The sequence below is a fragment of the Ammodytes marinus genome, assembly GCF_949987685.1.
Source record: "Ammodytes marinus genome assembly, chromosome: 17".
NCBI classification, from domain to species: domain Eukaryota; kingdom Metazoa; phylum Chordata; class Actinopteri; order Uranoscopiformes; family Ammodytidae; genus Ammodytes; species Ammodytes marinus.
In genome coordinates, this window is record NC_137221.1 from 22492254 (window position 1) to 22504489 (window position 12236).

Consider the following 12236-nt stretch of genomic DNA (forward strand, 5'->3'; position numbering starts at 1 on the left):
GCGCCACTGCAAAAGAAAATGTCCTCCAGGAGACAAAACAAATGTATCGCACGTGAATGTAATATGAAGAAGACATTGTCGGGCTTCCACACAGAAATATTCCACTGTTCTCACACGATCACCATGGATGGATCAGGGACTTTCTCCGTGGGCGACAGACAGCACAGCTGGAGAACAGCAGCCATGTGAAAAATGAAGACGCCACAGACAAAGATTCTGAATTTGCACACTGAATTTTGATATACTCAAAGGGGTTTCAAAGGAAACCCTAAAACACTGAAATCTGAAGAAGAAAAAACCTCACTTGAAAGTGGCTCTCATTAGATTATTTCCTGACAGCAGTTGTAGTCAACTTGGATTTACGGCAGATGGTGACCATAGCAGATGTTCATCTATAACAACACATCCGCAGCAGTACTGCAGACTTTCAGTCATCATTGGACTTAGCAGTGTAATTTAACATGAGTGCATCCGTCCGTTCTGTTCACCCTGTCAGTTTGGGGTCATGTTGGCAACAGGCTGACAAAAGTAGCTCAGACTGCCTGCTGACATGCTCTTTCTTCCAGTTCTTCCAGAAGATTCCTAAGGCCAGATGGATGTGCCTGGACTACCTCCACGATGAGGCATCCAGTTGGCATCCTAATCAGCTATTTGAACCACCTCAGTTGGCCATGTTCCACATGAAGGAGCAGCAGTTGTACTCCAGGCTCCCTCCAGATGTCCAGGCTCCTTGTCACCATAAGAGGGAAATTCATTTTAGGCTGCTTGTATCCACAATTTCATTATTTCGGTTACTACAGAAACCTCCAACCCATCAATGAGAACATCAAATATCTTAAAGGTCACCTATTTTGCAAAGACACTTTTGCAACATTAACACCGGTGTGTCTAGAGACTCCCAAAGTATGGGAAATAACCACCCTCTCTCATTTCTCTACATTCAACTTTTTGAAAACCTGTGTTCAAAAACCCCAGTGAGATTTATCTCCCCTTATGATGTCATGAGGGAGGAGCCACGCCCCTGCAATACCAACCTAACTTAGCACTATATATCCCCAGAAACCCCTACATTTAACTGGCAGCTAGTTTCAGGACCAATCAGAGCAGACTGGGATTTTTTCGAAGGCGGGTCTTTAGAAGCCAGGCTCTAAAATGGAGCTTTCTCCCGCTAGCAAATATCTTAATGCAGTTAAGTATAATGTAGATTCTGGGCTTATATGTCAGTTGAACGTTAGCAGAAGTCAAGTATGATATGAAAATGTTCTGGAGATTCCTGCCCTTGATCTTGACTTTGGTTGTGGGCTGTTGCACAGGGCAGAGGGCCTACACTTCAAAATGAGAGTTGGCCACAGCGCCTGATGAGATGTTATCGGTGCCAAGAAGGGAATGCATAGTGAAAGGTGATGAAAGGCCTTAATGCGCCAGACAAGGACCCCACTCATTTATGCAGACAGAGGGGAATCTCCTTGGCAACAGTACTGTGTTTACATACATGACACGGCCACGCACAGCAGACGAGGAAGGGGAGATGAGTGATGTTGAGCTGGCGGTGGTCCATAAACATTTATTTGTTCTTCCGAGGAACTCATTAAACGTGGCAGACTCTTTTTGGCCCCGGAGCAACCCTCATTTGTCTTGGCATTCCTGGAGTGTATGGCGGCGAGTGGGAAGCCCCGTCTCCCCTCGTAAGCTGCACATATGTAGGACAGACAGGTAAACCAGCAGTTAGACAGCTAGTAAATAAAAAAATAAAAATATGACTTGTTCAAGAGTTTCTAGATTCTTGGCATCTTTACAGTACAATAATCTCCAATGTTTAAGTCAGAGGCTTTTAAACCAAACAACAGTCATAATACATGACGTCATGTGAGGTCAACGTTTTAAGCTGTATACATAGGGATACGCCATGTCGGCCTAGGATGTTGTGTTTGTTTTAATTATGATGGATTATAAACAATGGACCAATATGAAGAGGATTACGAATCAGTGTAGTTTACAGTAGGGCCTCTGTAATGGTAAAAGCACATGTTAACTTCAGTGTCACATGTTGCATTTAATATTAATGGCTGCACAATTTAAAGGTCACATATAATGCTTACTTCTAGGTTAAAAATTGTAAAACTGAGGATGAAAAGAGGAGATTCAGCAATGGCAATGTGAGGAATATAGAGGGTTTTTTTTTTTTACAGGCGGGTGGGTGGCACAGGGAGACACTCGGAGGAGAAAACAAAAACAAACTTCTCTTACAAGAAAAGAGAAAAAGACGAAGACGCTGCATTGCTTACTATTAAAAAAAACGACCTCAACTCCCAATTCTGTGCTGCAGCATGTGATGCAACGTTTGGAGTATTTTATCCATGCGGAGCTGCAGGAGAAGGGGTCGTGGATCCACGTCATTCATTTGGTGCCCTGTGGTATTAATTGCACTATGAAGAAAATTGTGTTGTGGGCACGGGGGAAGACACACAGCAGGCAGTAACAGGTCTCTTCCCAGACGGGACTGTTTCAGGCAGCACCGTGCGCTTTTACGATTTATGCACGAGGCAAAGACGATCGGCCAGGATTTGATGGTGATGAATGTTCTATAATCTGATTCACACCCACACAGGTTTATACAGTGACATTAAATTAACAAAATGCAGTGAATGAACAGAAGAGAAATCTAAATCCAGCAGTGCCATAAGCTCAGAACTGTTGGAAACCAGTGGGACCCAGATACATCCATCTACTGTTCTCAGCATTGAGGATACCAGTAATCCTGATCTTCAACTCCAATTGCAGAAACTTGCAAGGAACTTCCACTATGCTTCACTGTTGCCTGCAGACACTCATTATTGTACCGCTCTCCAGCCCTTCGGCAAACAACTGCCTTCTGCTACAGTCAAATATTTCAAATTTTGACTCATCAGTCCAGAGCACCTGCTGCCATTTTTCTGAGCCCTAGTTCCTATGTTTGTGTGCATAGTTGAGTGACCTTGTTTCCATGTTGGAGGTAAGGCTTTTGGGCTGAAACTCCTCCATGAAGACCACTCCTGGCCAGACTCTACTGGACAGTAGATGGGTGTACCTTGGCCCCACTGGTTTCTACCAGTCCTGAGCTGATGGCACTGCCAGACATCTTCTGATTTTGAAGGGAAATAAGCTGGATGGGTTTTTCATAAAGTGTCCTTGGCCGACCACTGCGTCTACAATCCTCAACTTTGCCTGTTTATTTGTACTTCATCAAAAGAGCAGCACATCTTGTAACCCTAGTCTGCTTTGAAATCTTTGTCTGGGAGAGAGCTTATCCAGTTGTTATACCTTGTTCGCTCACCTAGCATTTTTTAAATTTAAAAATCAAATCAAAAATATGTTTTGTATAAAGTCCCTTTCTTCCCCAATCTGTTGCTCGGTTTGAACTTCAACAAGTTGTCCTGTCCAGGTCTACATGCTTAAATGCATTGAGTGATTAGTTATATGCGTTAACAAAAAATTGGTGTACCAAAAAAAAGTGGCCGGTGAGTGTATGTGCTATGTCAAACAAATAAAGCAAAAAATATTCTGACACAATATCATTCCAGCTCCTTGATCATATGCAGGAGACTGGTGCGATTGTTGGTAATTGGTAGAGGCTTCGGTGATGAGCTTTCACAATACTTTATAAAAAATAATTGACAGAAAGCAAAATGTTGTTTTTGTTCTCCACTATTGGCTCTGTGAGTGCCAGTGGCTTTAAGAACAAGCTGCTGCTAATAGACGTAGTGTTACTTTAAGCTCCAAAAACTAATTTGAGTATCTTGTGATGACAGACCGGAATCCAGTTAAACCTTTTTTCTCATGTTGTGAATTGTTGACAACAGGTTTTTTTTATTTTTAAACTGCAAGCCTGACAAGCAAGAAGGAAAGTAATTAACACTTGACATTCCTCATGTTTGATGGCTCATGACACAAGTATGACACGTGTTTTGAAGCTGTCCCAACCACATTTTTAGATTTGCATTTAGAGATTTAGAGATTTGCATAAGAAAGCTGAGCATTTTCTAACCTGGCACTAGTGACGTGAGCGGAAGTATGCCTTAAGGCATACTTCCGCTCACGTCACAAGTGCTTAACGTGTTTAACTTTTCCACATTAGGTCAATGAGGTTCAGGATTGCAGTACATCTGTTTGCTTTATCTACTTTATCTACTTTACTTTGTAAATATTACTGTGATGTCTTTTACTGTGACATCACAGTAATATTTACAAAGTACGTTTTTTTTTAACCCTATATTTCTCTTTCTGTGATGTCACGAGAAAGATAAATATAGGGTTAAAAAAAACACCCTTTCTGCCTTTTCTCAGGCTAGGATGAACCGATTTTAATTTTTTTTGCACATTTATACTACATAGGATCTCAGAATTCAATACACCTTCATATTCAAACCGGTGAAGTAGGCCTTTAATACATTTATCATACTGTAAGGCAGCTGTATTTTACAAAGGTTCTAAAACTTTTCCTTAGACAAAATTCCCATCGGCGGTGTTATAGATGAAAATAAGTTTGGCTTTCCCCGGACAGGTTTCTGGATTTGTTTTTCTTTCTCACCTCTTTCGGCAAATCATATGTGAAGAGAGGTAACTCATTTCCCTGGAACCGTCAGGATTTGGCAACATGGGACTCAGTACTCAGAGAACTGTCAGTCTCATTTTGTTCATTATTTTCTAATTCTCAAATGTTTCCATCATTACTTTCATTTAATGTGTTTGTCTTATTGTATATAATGATCTCATTAATAGCTATTACTTTTTTAAGGATTCTGTTTAATCATGTACCATTAAAGGTGGAATCAGTGATTCTGAAGAACGCTTATTGTCAAAATCATTTTTTGTCAAAATCATTAAATATCTCCTCATGATCCGATACCTGTACGTAGCCCAGGCCTACTGTGTGAGCTGCAAAAAAATCATCTGGTGTTAACATACAGCCTAGTCTCTGTAAACTGGTATGTTTACAAAGGGTATGTCAACGGAGAGGGCCCCCATAGATAGCATCATTCTCTTTTACAGAGCCTAAGCTGTGTATTAACACTAGGGGAGTTTTTTCAGCACACACACACACATTACAGACAGTTTGCCGATCATGAGAAAATATTAAAGGATTTTGACAAAAAGCATTCTCCAGAATCACTGACAGCCCCTTTAAATGATGACAGACGCTGGGTTGGTTTCCTCATGTTGCCAGGGAAACGCCAGACAATCAAATCTTATCAAACCAGATGAACTTCTGATGAAGAGGATCAGCTGGGTGGTTAAGCATTAAACACCCACACATTTTTAAAATGAACTCTAATTGTATTATTTACTTATAGGCGTAGACTATATTTCTATATTGTTATAGAAAAATAAGTTTCCAAACACATTTATAACACATCTCCCAAACTGACAATGTTGATTAATGTGGGCTGCTCACGAAAGAGAAGAACAGAGTTCATTCATTTCCTCCGTCTTTCACAGTCAGCTGTGGAATTCAGACCAGCAACCACACGGTCACACGTTCACCTCTCTATAGCCTCCAGAATTACCACTGCACTCATTGTACAGTAAAAAACCTGTCTGCTTTGGTTTTCTGGCATTTCTAACAATATGGGTGACTGAATTAACCCCCAAGAGACGTTATAATAAAGTCACAACACATGACATTATTACAAAGTAGGAGAGGGAGAAAAAAAGATGTACAGAGAATTGAGTGTGAGTAGATTATCTGACGGCAGCTCCATGTTTGTGGGTCATCACTGCCATCTGGTGGCCAATTGCAGCACTTCAGCTGTATAAAAAAAAATCCAAGTCCGATCGTTTCACTGAACTTTATTTTCCTTTTCCTTTATTGTATCAGCGTGGTCTGCTTTAACAACCCTTTCGTACAAATGCAGAAGAATATGTTTCCCCCTTAAAAATGCATTGCTTGCATTCACTCATTCACCGACATCCAGGAGGTGTTCAAAATAAAAAGGTAAGAAAAACGAAACTTTTTTATTATTGAGGCCAACTAAACTCTAAAACGTCTTTAGAAAACTGCCTACATTTTGGCCAAATGATTATCTTTTGTTGAGATCACTGGTCATTCACATGTAATGGAAATGTATCTTTCATATATTTAAAAACTTAAAACTGATTTTTAAATTCGACATTAGTATTAGAATGTCAGACAATAACAGATAACAAACTAAAACCACGTCCGTCAAAATGTTTATTCAAAAATTAAACAGTGTTAAAACTGTCTGAAAAAAACCCTGAACATAAAAGAATAATTTGGCACACAACTTGGAACTCTTAGTATGTAGAACTGAAACATTGAAGGAACATAACACATGAATTATAAATTATCCCAACAAAAGATGATTAGATGGCTCAAATGTCGGCGGTTTTCCTTCAAACGTAAAAGTTTTAGTAGGCCTCAAAACTCTAAAATCTAGTGAAGACTGCCTTGAAAAATTTTAAGTTTCCAAACTTTTTTTCTGACTGAGCAGTGAACAATTAACAAAGGGTGTGTGTGTGTGTGTGTGTGTGTGTGTGTGTGTGTGTGTGTGTGTGTGTGTGTGTGTGTTTGTGCGTGCGTGCGTTTGTGTGTGCGTGCGTGTGCCTGCGTGTGTTTGTTCATGCCTGCGAGTGCATGTGTGCATGCCTACTTTACAGTGCATGGAGATGATTGTTTAGGTCGTTGCATTTTTGTGCAGCTATTGCCATCAGGGTACCTATGTGGATACACTTGATACATTTCACATGGAACTTGCATATTGAATACCTAAGTCCTGCAGCCTTCCACCTAAGAACAAACCAACACAAAGGGCACAAAGTAAAAGAGTTTGAAGGAGACAGCAGGTATTGCTGGAAGTTTTCAAAAGGCAGATTTTAAATATTTGTGTGATACTAATGATAACACAGACAGGAGGTGGTGGTTCAGCACAGTCAATACTGCGTCAGCTCAGGTACAACACTAGATTGAGGAATCCAAATCACAGCTTTCCTACAAAAAGTGCTATAGGACCTCTCAGGTGTACAATCTGAATGGATGTCAATAAACAAAACGGAAAAATAACATTAAATGTATCTCAAGTCATTATCATGCAGTTGCAGTTGCTGCCATTGATACAGCACATAAATCCAAACAACGGAACACACTGATACAGCCAATACACACACTTTGACTCACTGTGCTGTTTGTGCAAAGTTAAAGGGAAAATCCACACAAAAATAGAGTTCACAAGTGCCATTTCAAAAAAGTTGAACATTACCAACCTCAGTCAGCGCTACCTCCACCATGTGAATTCAGATCCCCCTGAATCTAACTGTTAGATTCAAACCGGCAGTTTGATTTAGGGCCAATCAGAGTAGACTGGGCTTATTGGAAGGCGGGGATTAAAGACACAAAGCGTTTTAGACAGAGGCTGAAAAGAGGAGATTTAGCAATGGCACTTTGAGAAATATAAAGTTGTGTAATACTCCACCATGAAAACAGTTTGTAATAGAGAGCCAAACTACAATTTTAAACCTGAAAATGAGCATAATATGTTACCATTAAAATTCCTAAAGGTTAAAGTATGCTTGAAACAAAGTAGTTGTACTAAGTGGCGTGTTAATAGTTGTTTCTAACAGCCTCAGTACAAAGCGCAGTAGAAAGCCTGCTGTTACAGAGAGGGGTCAGATGCCATTCAAAACTTAAAGTTAAAGGTTCAGTAAGCGGAATGGTCAGTTTAGCTAACTTCCTGTCAGTGACCGCAGTTAGCAGTCCCCTCCCTCGTCCCTACGTCACCACATTAATGCACTGCGGTCTTCGTGCAGCGAGTTATCTAGCATAATCTCAGATCCATAAGTGTGATAAAACATGATAAAAAAAACATCAAAACAGACATTGGGAAGGATTTTTACCTGCTCCGCCATTGTAGGCGCATACACATTCACCCATCTGTCGCCCTGCACTTGCACCGGCAGTGAGACGGGTGCCGGTTTGTAGTGTTCTAAAAGTTTATTTGCAGATTACATGCAGAACGAGTGACTGAGAGATCGGCTTTCTAAAACGTGCACGCTGTATAAGTGATCACTGTACGAATAAAGAGCGATTTAACACTTATATTAGCATAAATAAATCACTTACTTCACCTTTAAGTTAAGTTACTTTTATAGTCAATAGTTACATTGAAATGTGTCTTTTCGCATATCCCCTCTCAAGTTACCACACTTCGGATGGGGTCAGAGCACAGGGTCAGTCATAGTACAGCGCCCCTGGAGCAGTTTGGGGTTAAGTGCCTTGCTCAAGGACACAATGGTAGTGATGGTGGGTCAGTGCTTTCGGATATGAACGGCAAAATATTCCCTTACCCCTGAAAATGCTGCATGGACGCAGTCCCATGACTTGTTCCGTAATCAACTGTCTACATTTAAAGATGACATCATCAGTACAAACGGTCTCTCTGCTGCTCAGCTTAACCACAAAATGTTATAGAATGGACATGTGTGAATTCAATATTCGGGATAGACTTTCCCTTCACTTTACTCCTAAAATTCATATTCTGAGCTCCGTACCAAGCTTTTTCAAGCTCCCACAGTTTGTCCATCTGATTCATCATTTAGTATTTCATGCTGGTAGACTTCCTCTTTTACATGAGAATCATCAGGGAGACATCTTTATTCAGTACACAGGTCTTCCATCTAACGGTGCACTCGTAGGCATTGGTACCATGCCCAAGCACGGTTACCAGCTAAGGTCTAGTTCATTTGTCCAGTGTGAACGCTCGGGGCAACTGGTCCTAGTGGAAGTGCACGCTTACAAATGCCAGGTGTGCTTTTCATTCGACCCCAAAAGACTAAGTTGCATCTTCTAAGCTTATATCTCCAACCAATCCGATCTGGTTTTCCTATTTCCACGTATGACCATACTATCACATGTCGTTGTGATTGTCGTCCTCATACACATTGACTTAACCGAGGACTTTTCAGAGACACCACTTATGTCTGACTATGTTACAGCATGCAAGCTTCAAACAGTGTGTGTTTTTCACTTGTGAAAGCTGTCAGTTAGTCAGTGCAGGGAGCTTTTGAGGCCCTCGGCTATGGAACTGGGGCCAGCGTCAGTAGAGGTAGGGGACACGGGGTCTTCGAAGGCGGGGTTAGGAATATGCAAAGCCTCTCGTTTGCTTTTCTTTGAGCAAGTCTTGGTGTGACGTTGTGGAGAGCTTTCGCCTTTGGAGGAGATGCTGGCGGTGCGTCTTCCCCCACAGCCTGTGGAAGGCTCCGGTGAGGGGTCAGGGTTGACCGCGGGGGGGCCCTGGTGGTCTGGGCTGGTAGGATGAGCTGTCTGAGGTTTCCCCTGAGGACACCTGGCCGACTCCAGCAGACCTTTAGTTCCCTGTGTGCACTGGGGAAGAGGGGGGGGGGACAAGAGTGAATGAAACAAAGAAAATCAATTAAAGGTGGAGTCGACGATTCTGGAGAATGCTTGTTCTTAAAATCACTTTTTGTCTAAATCAGTGAATACCTCCTGACGATCCTCTACCTGTCCGTACTGTGGATGTGTTAAAAAAAATCTAGTGCAGCCTAGGCTCTGTAAACGGTTATGTAAACAAAGGGGGGGCACCGTAGCTAGCCTGTTTACAGAGCCTAGGCTCTGTATTAACACTGAATTTTCTTCTTCTTCTCTGATTTTAACAAAAAGTGTTTTTGACAACAAGAATTCTCCAGAATCTGTGATGCCATCTGTATCAGGGTGAACAGCATGGTGTTAAATCACTTCAGTGAGTGCAGCAACAGCTGTGCAGGATGACTCAGAGGCCAGCAGGGAGTGTTAGCAGGCCACTAGAGTTAACCGGAGCAAGACGTCGCATATGTTTCGTGCCATAGATCTGCGTGGGGATCCAGTTAGACCTAGAGAATCAGATCTGGTAAGAGTTTACATCAGGGAAATCAGGTAAAGGCCCCAAGCTTACAAGGGGACCCATAACATGGCTCCTTTGATGGTAAAGATTGTTTATTAATTTAATTGATTATACATTTTGATTAACTATGTAACAATCCATACTCATCTACAGTATATCCAATCCATATGCCTATGCTAAAATTGCAACATATTGTTTAATTCATGAGTGTCTCCGCCTCAGCCTTTCTGTCCCAGTCCCAGAATAGATGGTGTACAGATGGGTGAAGAGAAGCTACACTAGCGGTGCCGAGAAAGAGGAGGATGCACAATAAAAAGCACAAAAAAGTAAATTACACATAGGACCTTCTTAGATAAATAAGATCTGAACAGGTGGAAGAACAGGAGATGTGAAGGCCCCCACTCCCGTGTCTGTAACACGTTTGGGGGCGCACATGAGGCAATCTGATTGTCAAAGTCGAAGCAGCAGATAGTTAGCTATGTTGACTTTTAGTCCCTAGTATGTGTCAAGTTCCAGAAAAACACTGACTACTGTACACTTCCCAGGATGCAGCTCAACTCTGTAGAGTACTGGTCACTTAAAGGTGGAGTCAGCTATTCCAGAGGGAACACTTGTTGACTAAATCAATTAAAGCAATTTTGTCAAAATCAGTAAATATCTCCTTACAATCCGCTACCTGTCTGTACAATGTTCTGAAACAAAAACATCTGGTGTCAAAACACAGCCTAGGCCAGGGGTGGCCAACCAGTCAGAGTCTAAGAGCCATATGTTTTACTGTGTTACTGCAAAGAGCCACATCGTACACACGGGTACACATGAACATCCCCCCATCCCTTCCTCATAGACACACACACACACACACACACACACTGACCTCTGCTCAGCCAGATTTACTGTAAATGTCACAGAAACCAAAATGATAATGCAGTAGCGGCCTTAACTATGTTTCACCCGTTTCAATTTTTTTTTTATTTTTTTTTTTATAAATAATACTTGTGCATGCTACCAGGCCCAGGGGCACAAGGGCTCAAGGGGGCCCTAAGCCTGAGATACTGATAGTAACTTTACATGTCGTATAGTCAAAGAGCTCAGTCACTCATGTCAATAACAGGTTCCAAAAAGGAATAAGCCTAAATATAAGGAAATAAATCATCATGGGCCCCTCAACTAGTAGGGGAGAAATACAAAAGCAAGTGCAAAACAACAGCATAATTAGCTCTGTCTTAGGGGCTTCATGAGGGGCCTCTAAGGCCCCCACACACATACAGGAATAAACTTTCTATCTGTAAATTATATACTGTTCACAAAAAGTAGCTATTCACCCCCTAGGCTCTGTCAACAGGGATGTTAACAATGGATATGTGAACAAAGGGGGCCCACTGTAGCTAGCAACATGCTCTTTTTACAGAACCAAGTAGCATCACCTACTGTATAACCAGCCAAAGTTCAGGCAGTCAACCTGTATGCTTTACTCATTTAGTCACTGCTTGTTGTTTCTGTAATTTGTAAGGAAACGCAAATGTATCCAATGACAAGACAATTTGTGCTTTGTCAAATGACACAAAGGGCGATAAGATATGAATAGCTATACATAACCCCTCAGTTTATAAGGAAGACATTCTCTAATGTCAGGTCAATCCAGCCTGGCTGTCAGCATGTCTCCAAAGATAAGGAAAGTAATTAGTGCTTCCCGCCATGGAGCCTTTGTCTCAATAGGTTCAGTGATTCCATGGCTGTAGTGACTATCATTCACTTCTGAATGAGCTTCCTCCATTTACATGAGCATCAAGCAAAACCTTGCAGTGTACAGTTGTATTTCAATCTATCATTTGTACCTTAAAGATATTTAGTAATTTTAAACCTTTAAAGTTTAAAATGTTTCCAAAACAGAGTCAATGTAAAAAAAACAGATTGTGGCAAATCTATGGCACGAAAAAATATGGAGTATAAGATTAAACCAAGAGTATAGTGGAGTTGTTCAACCCATAAATGTATGTACATTGTACATTTATTTTACATACAGTACATGCTGTACTGTTAAATAATGCACTGTGAAACCTATTCAACATGGCATCGCATGGATAAAGCCGTGCAGCAGTAGAGCCAAGAGGACATGCAGACTTGCTATCCCTCTCTCTCTCTCTCTAAACGGGCTTACCCAGCTCAAGCATCACTTCTCCTGCCACTTACACGGCTAATCATTGCCGGTGCAGGAGACACAGACACTTTTCCTCCCAGTGTTGAAGGCAGGACACAGGCACAGAGACACACACACACACACAGGCCACATATACAGGACATGAGTTAGTCACACAGGGGGGAGTGCACTGATGCTATGGCAATTTG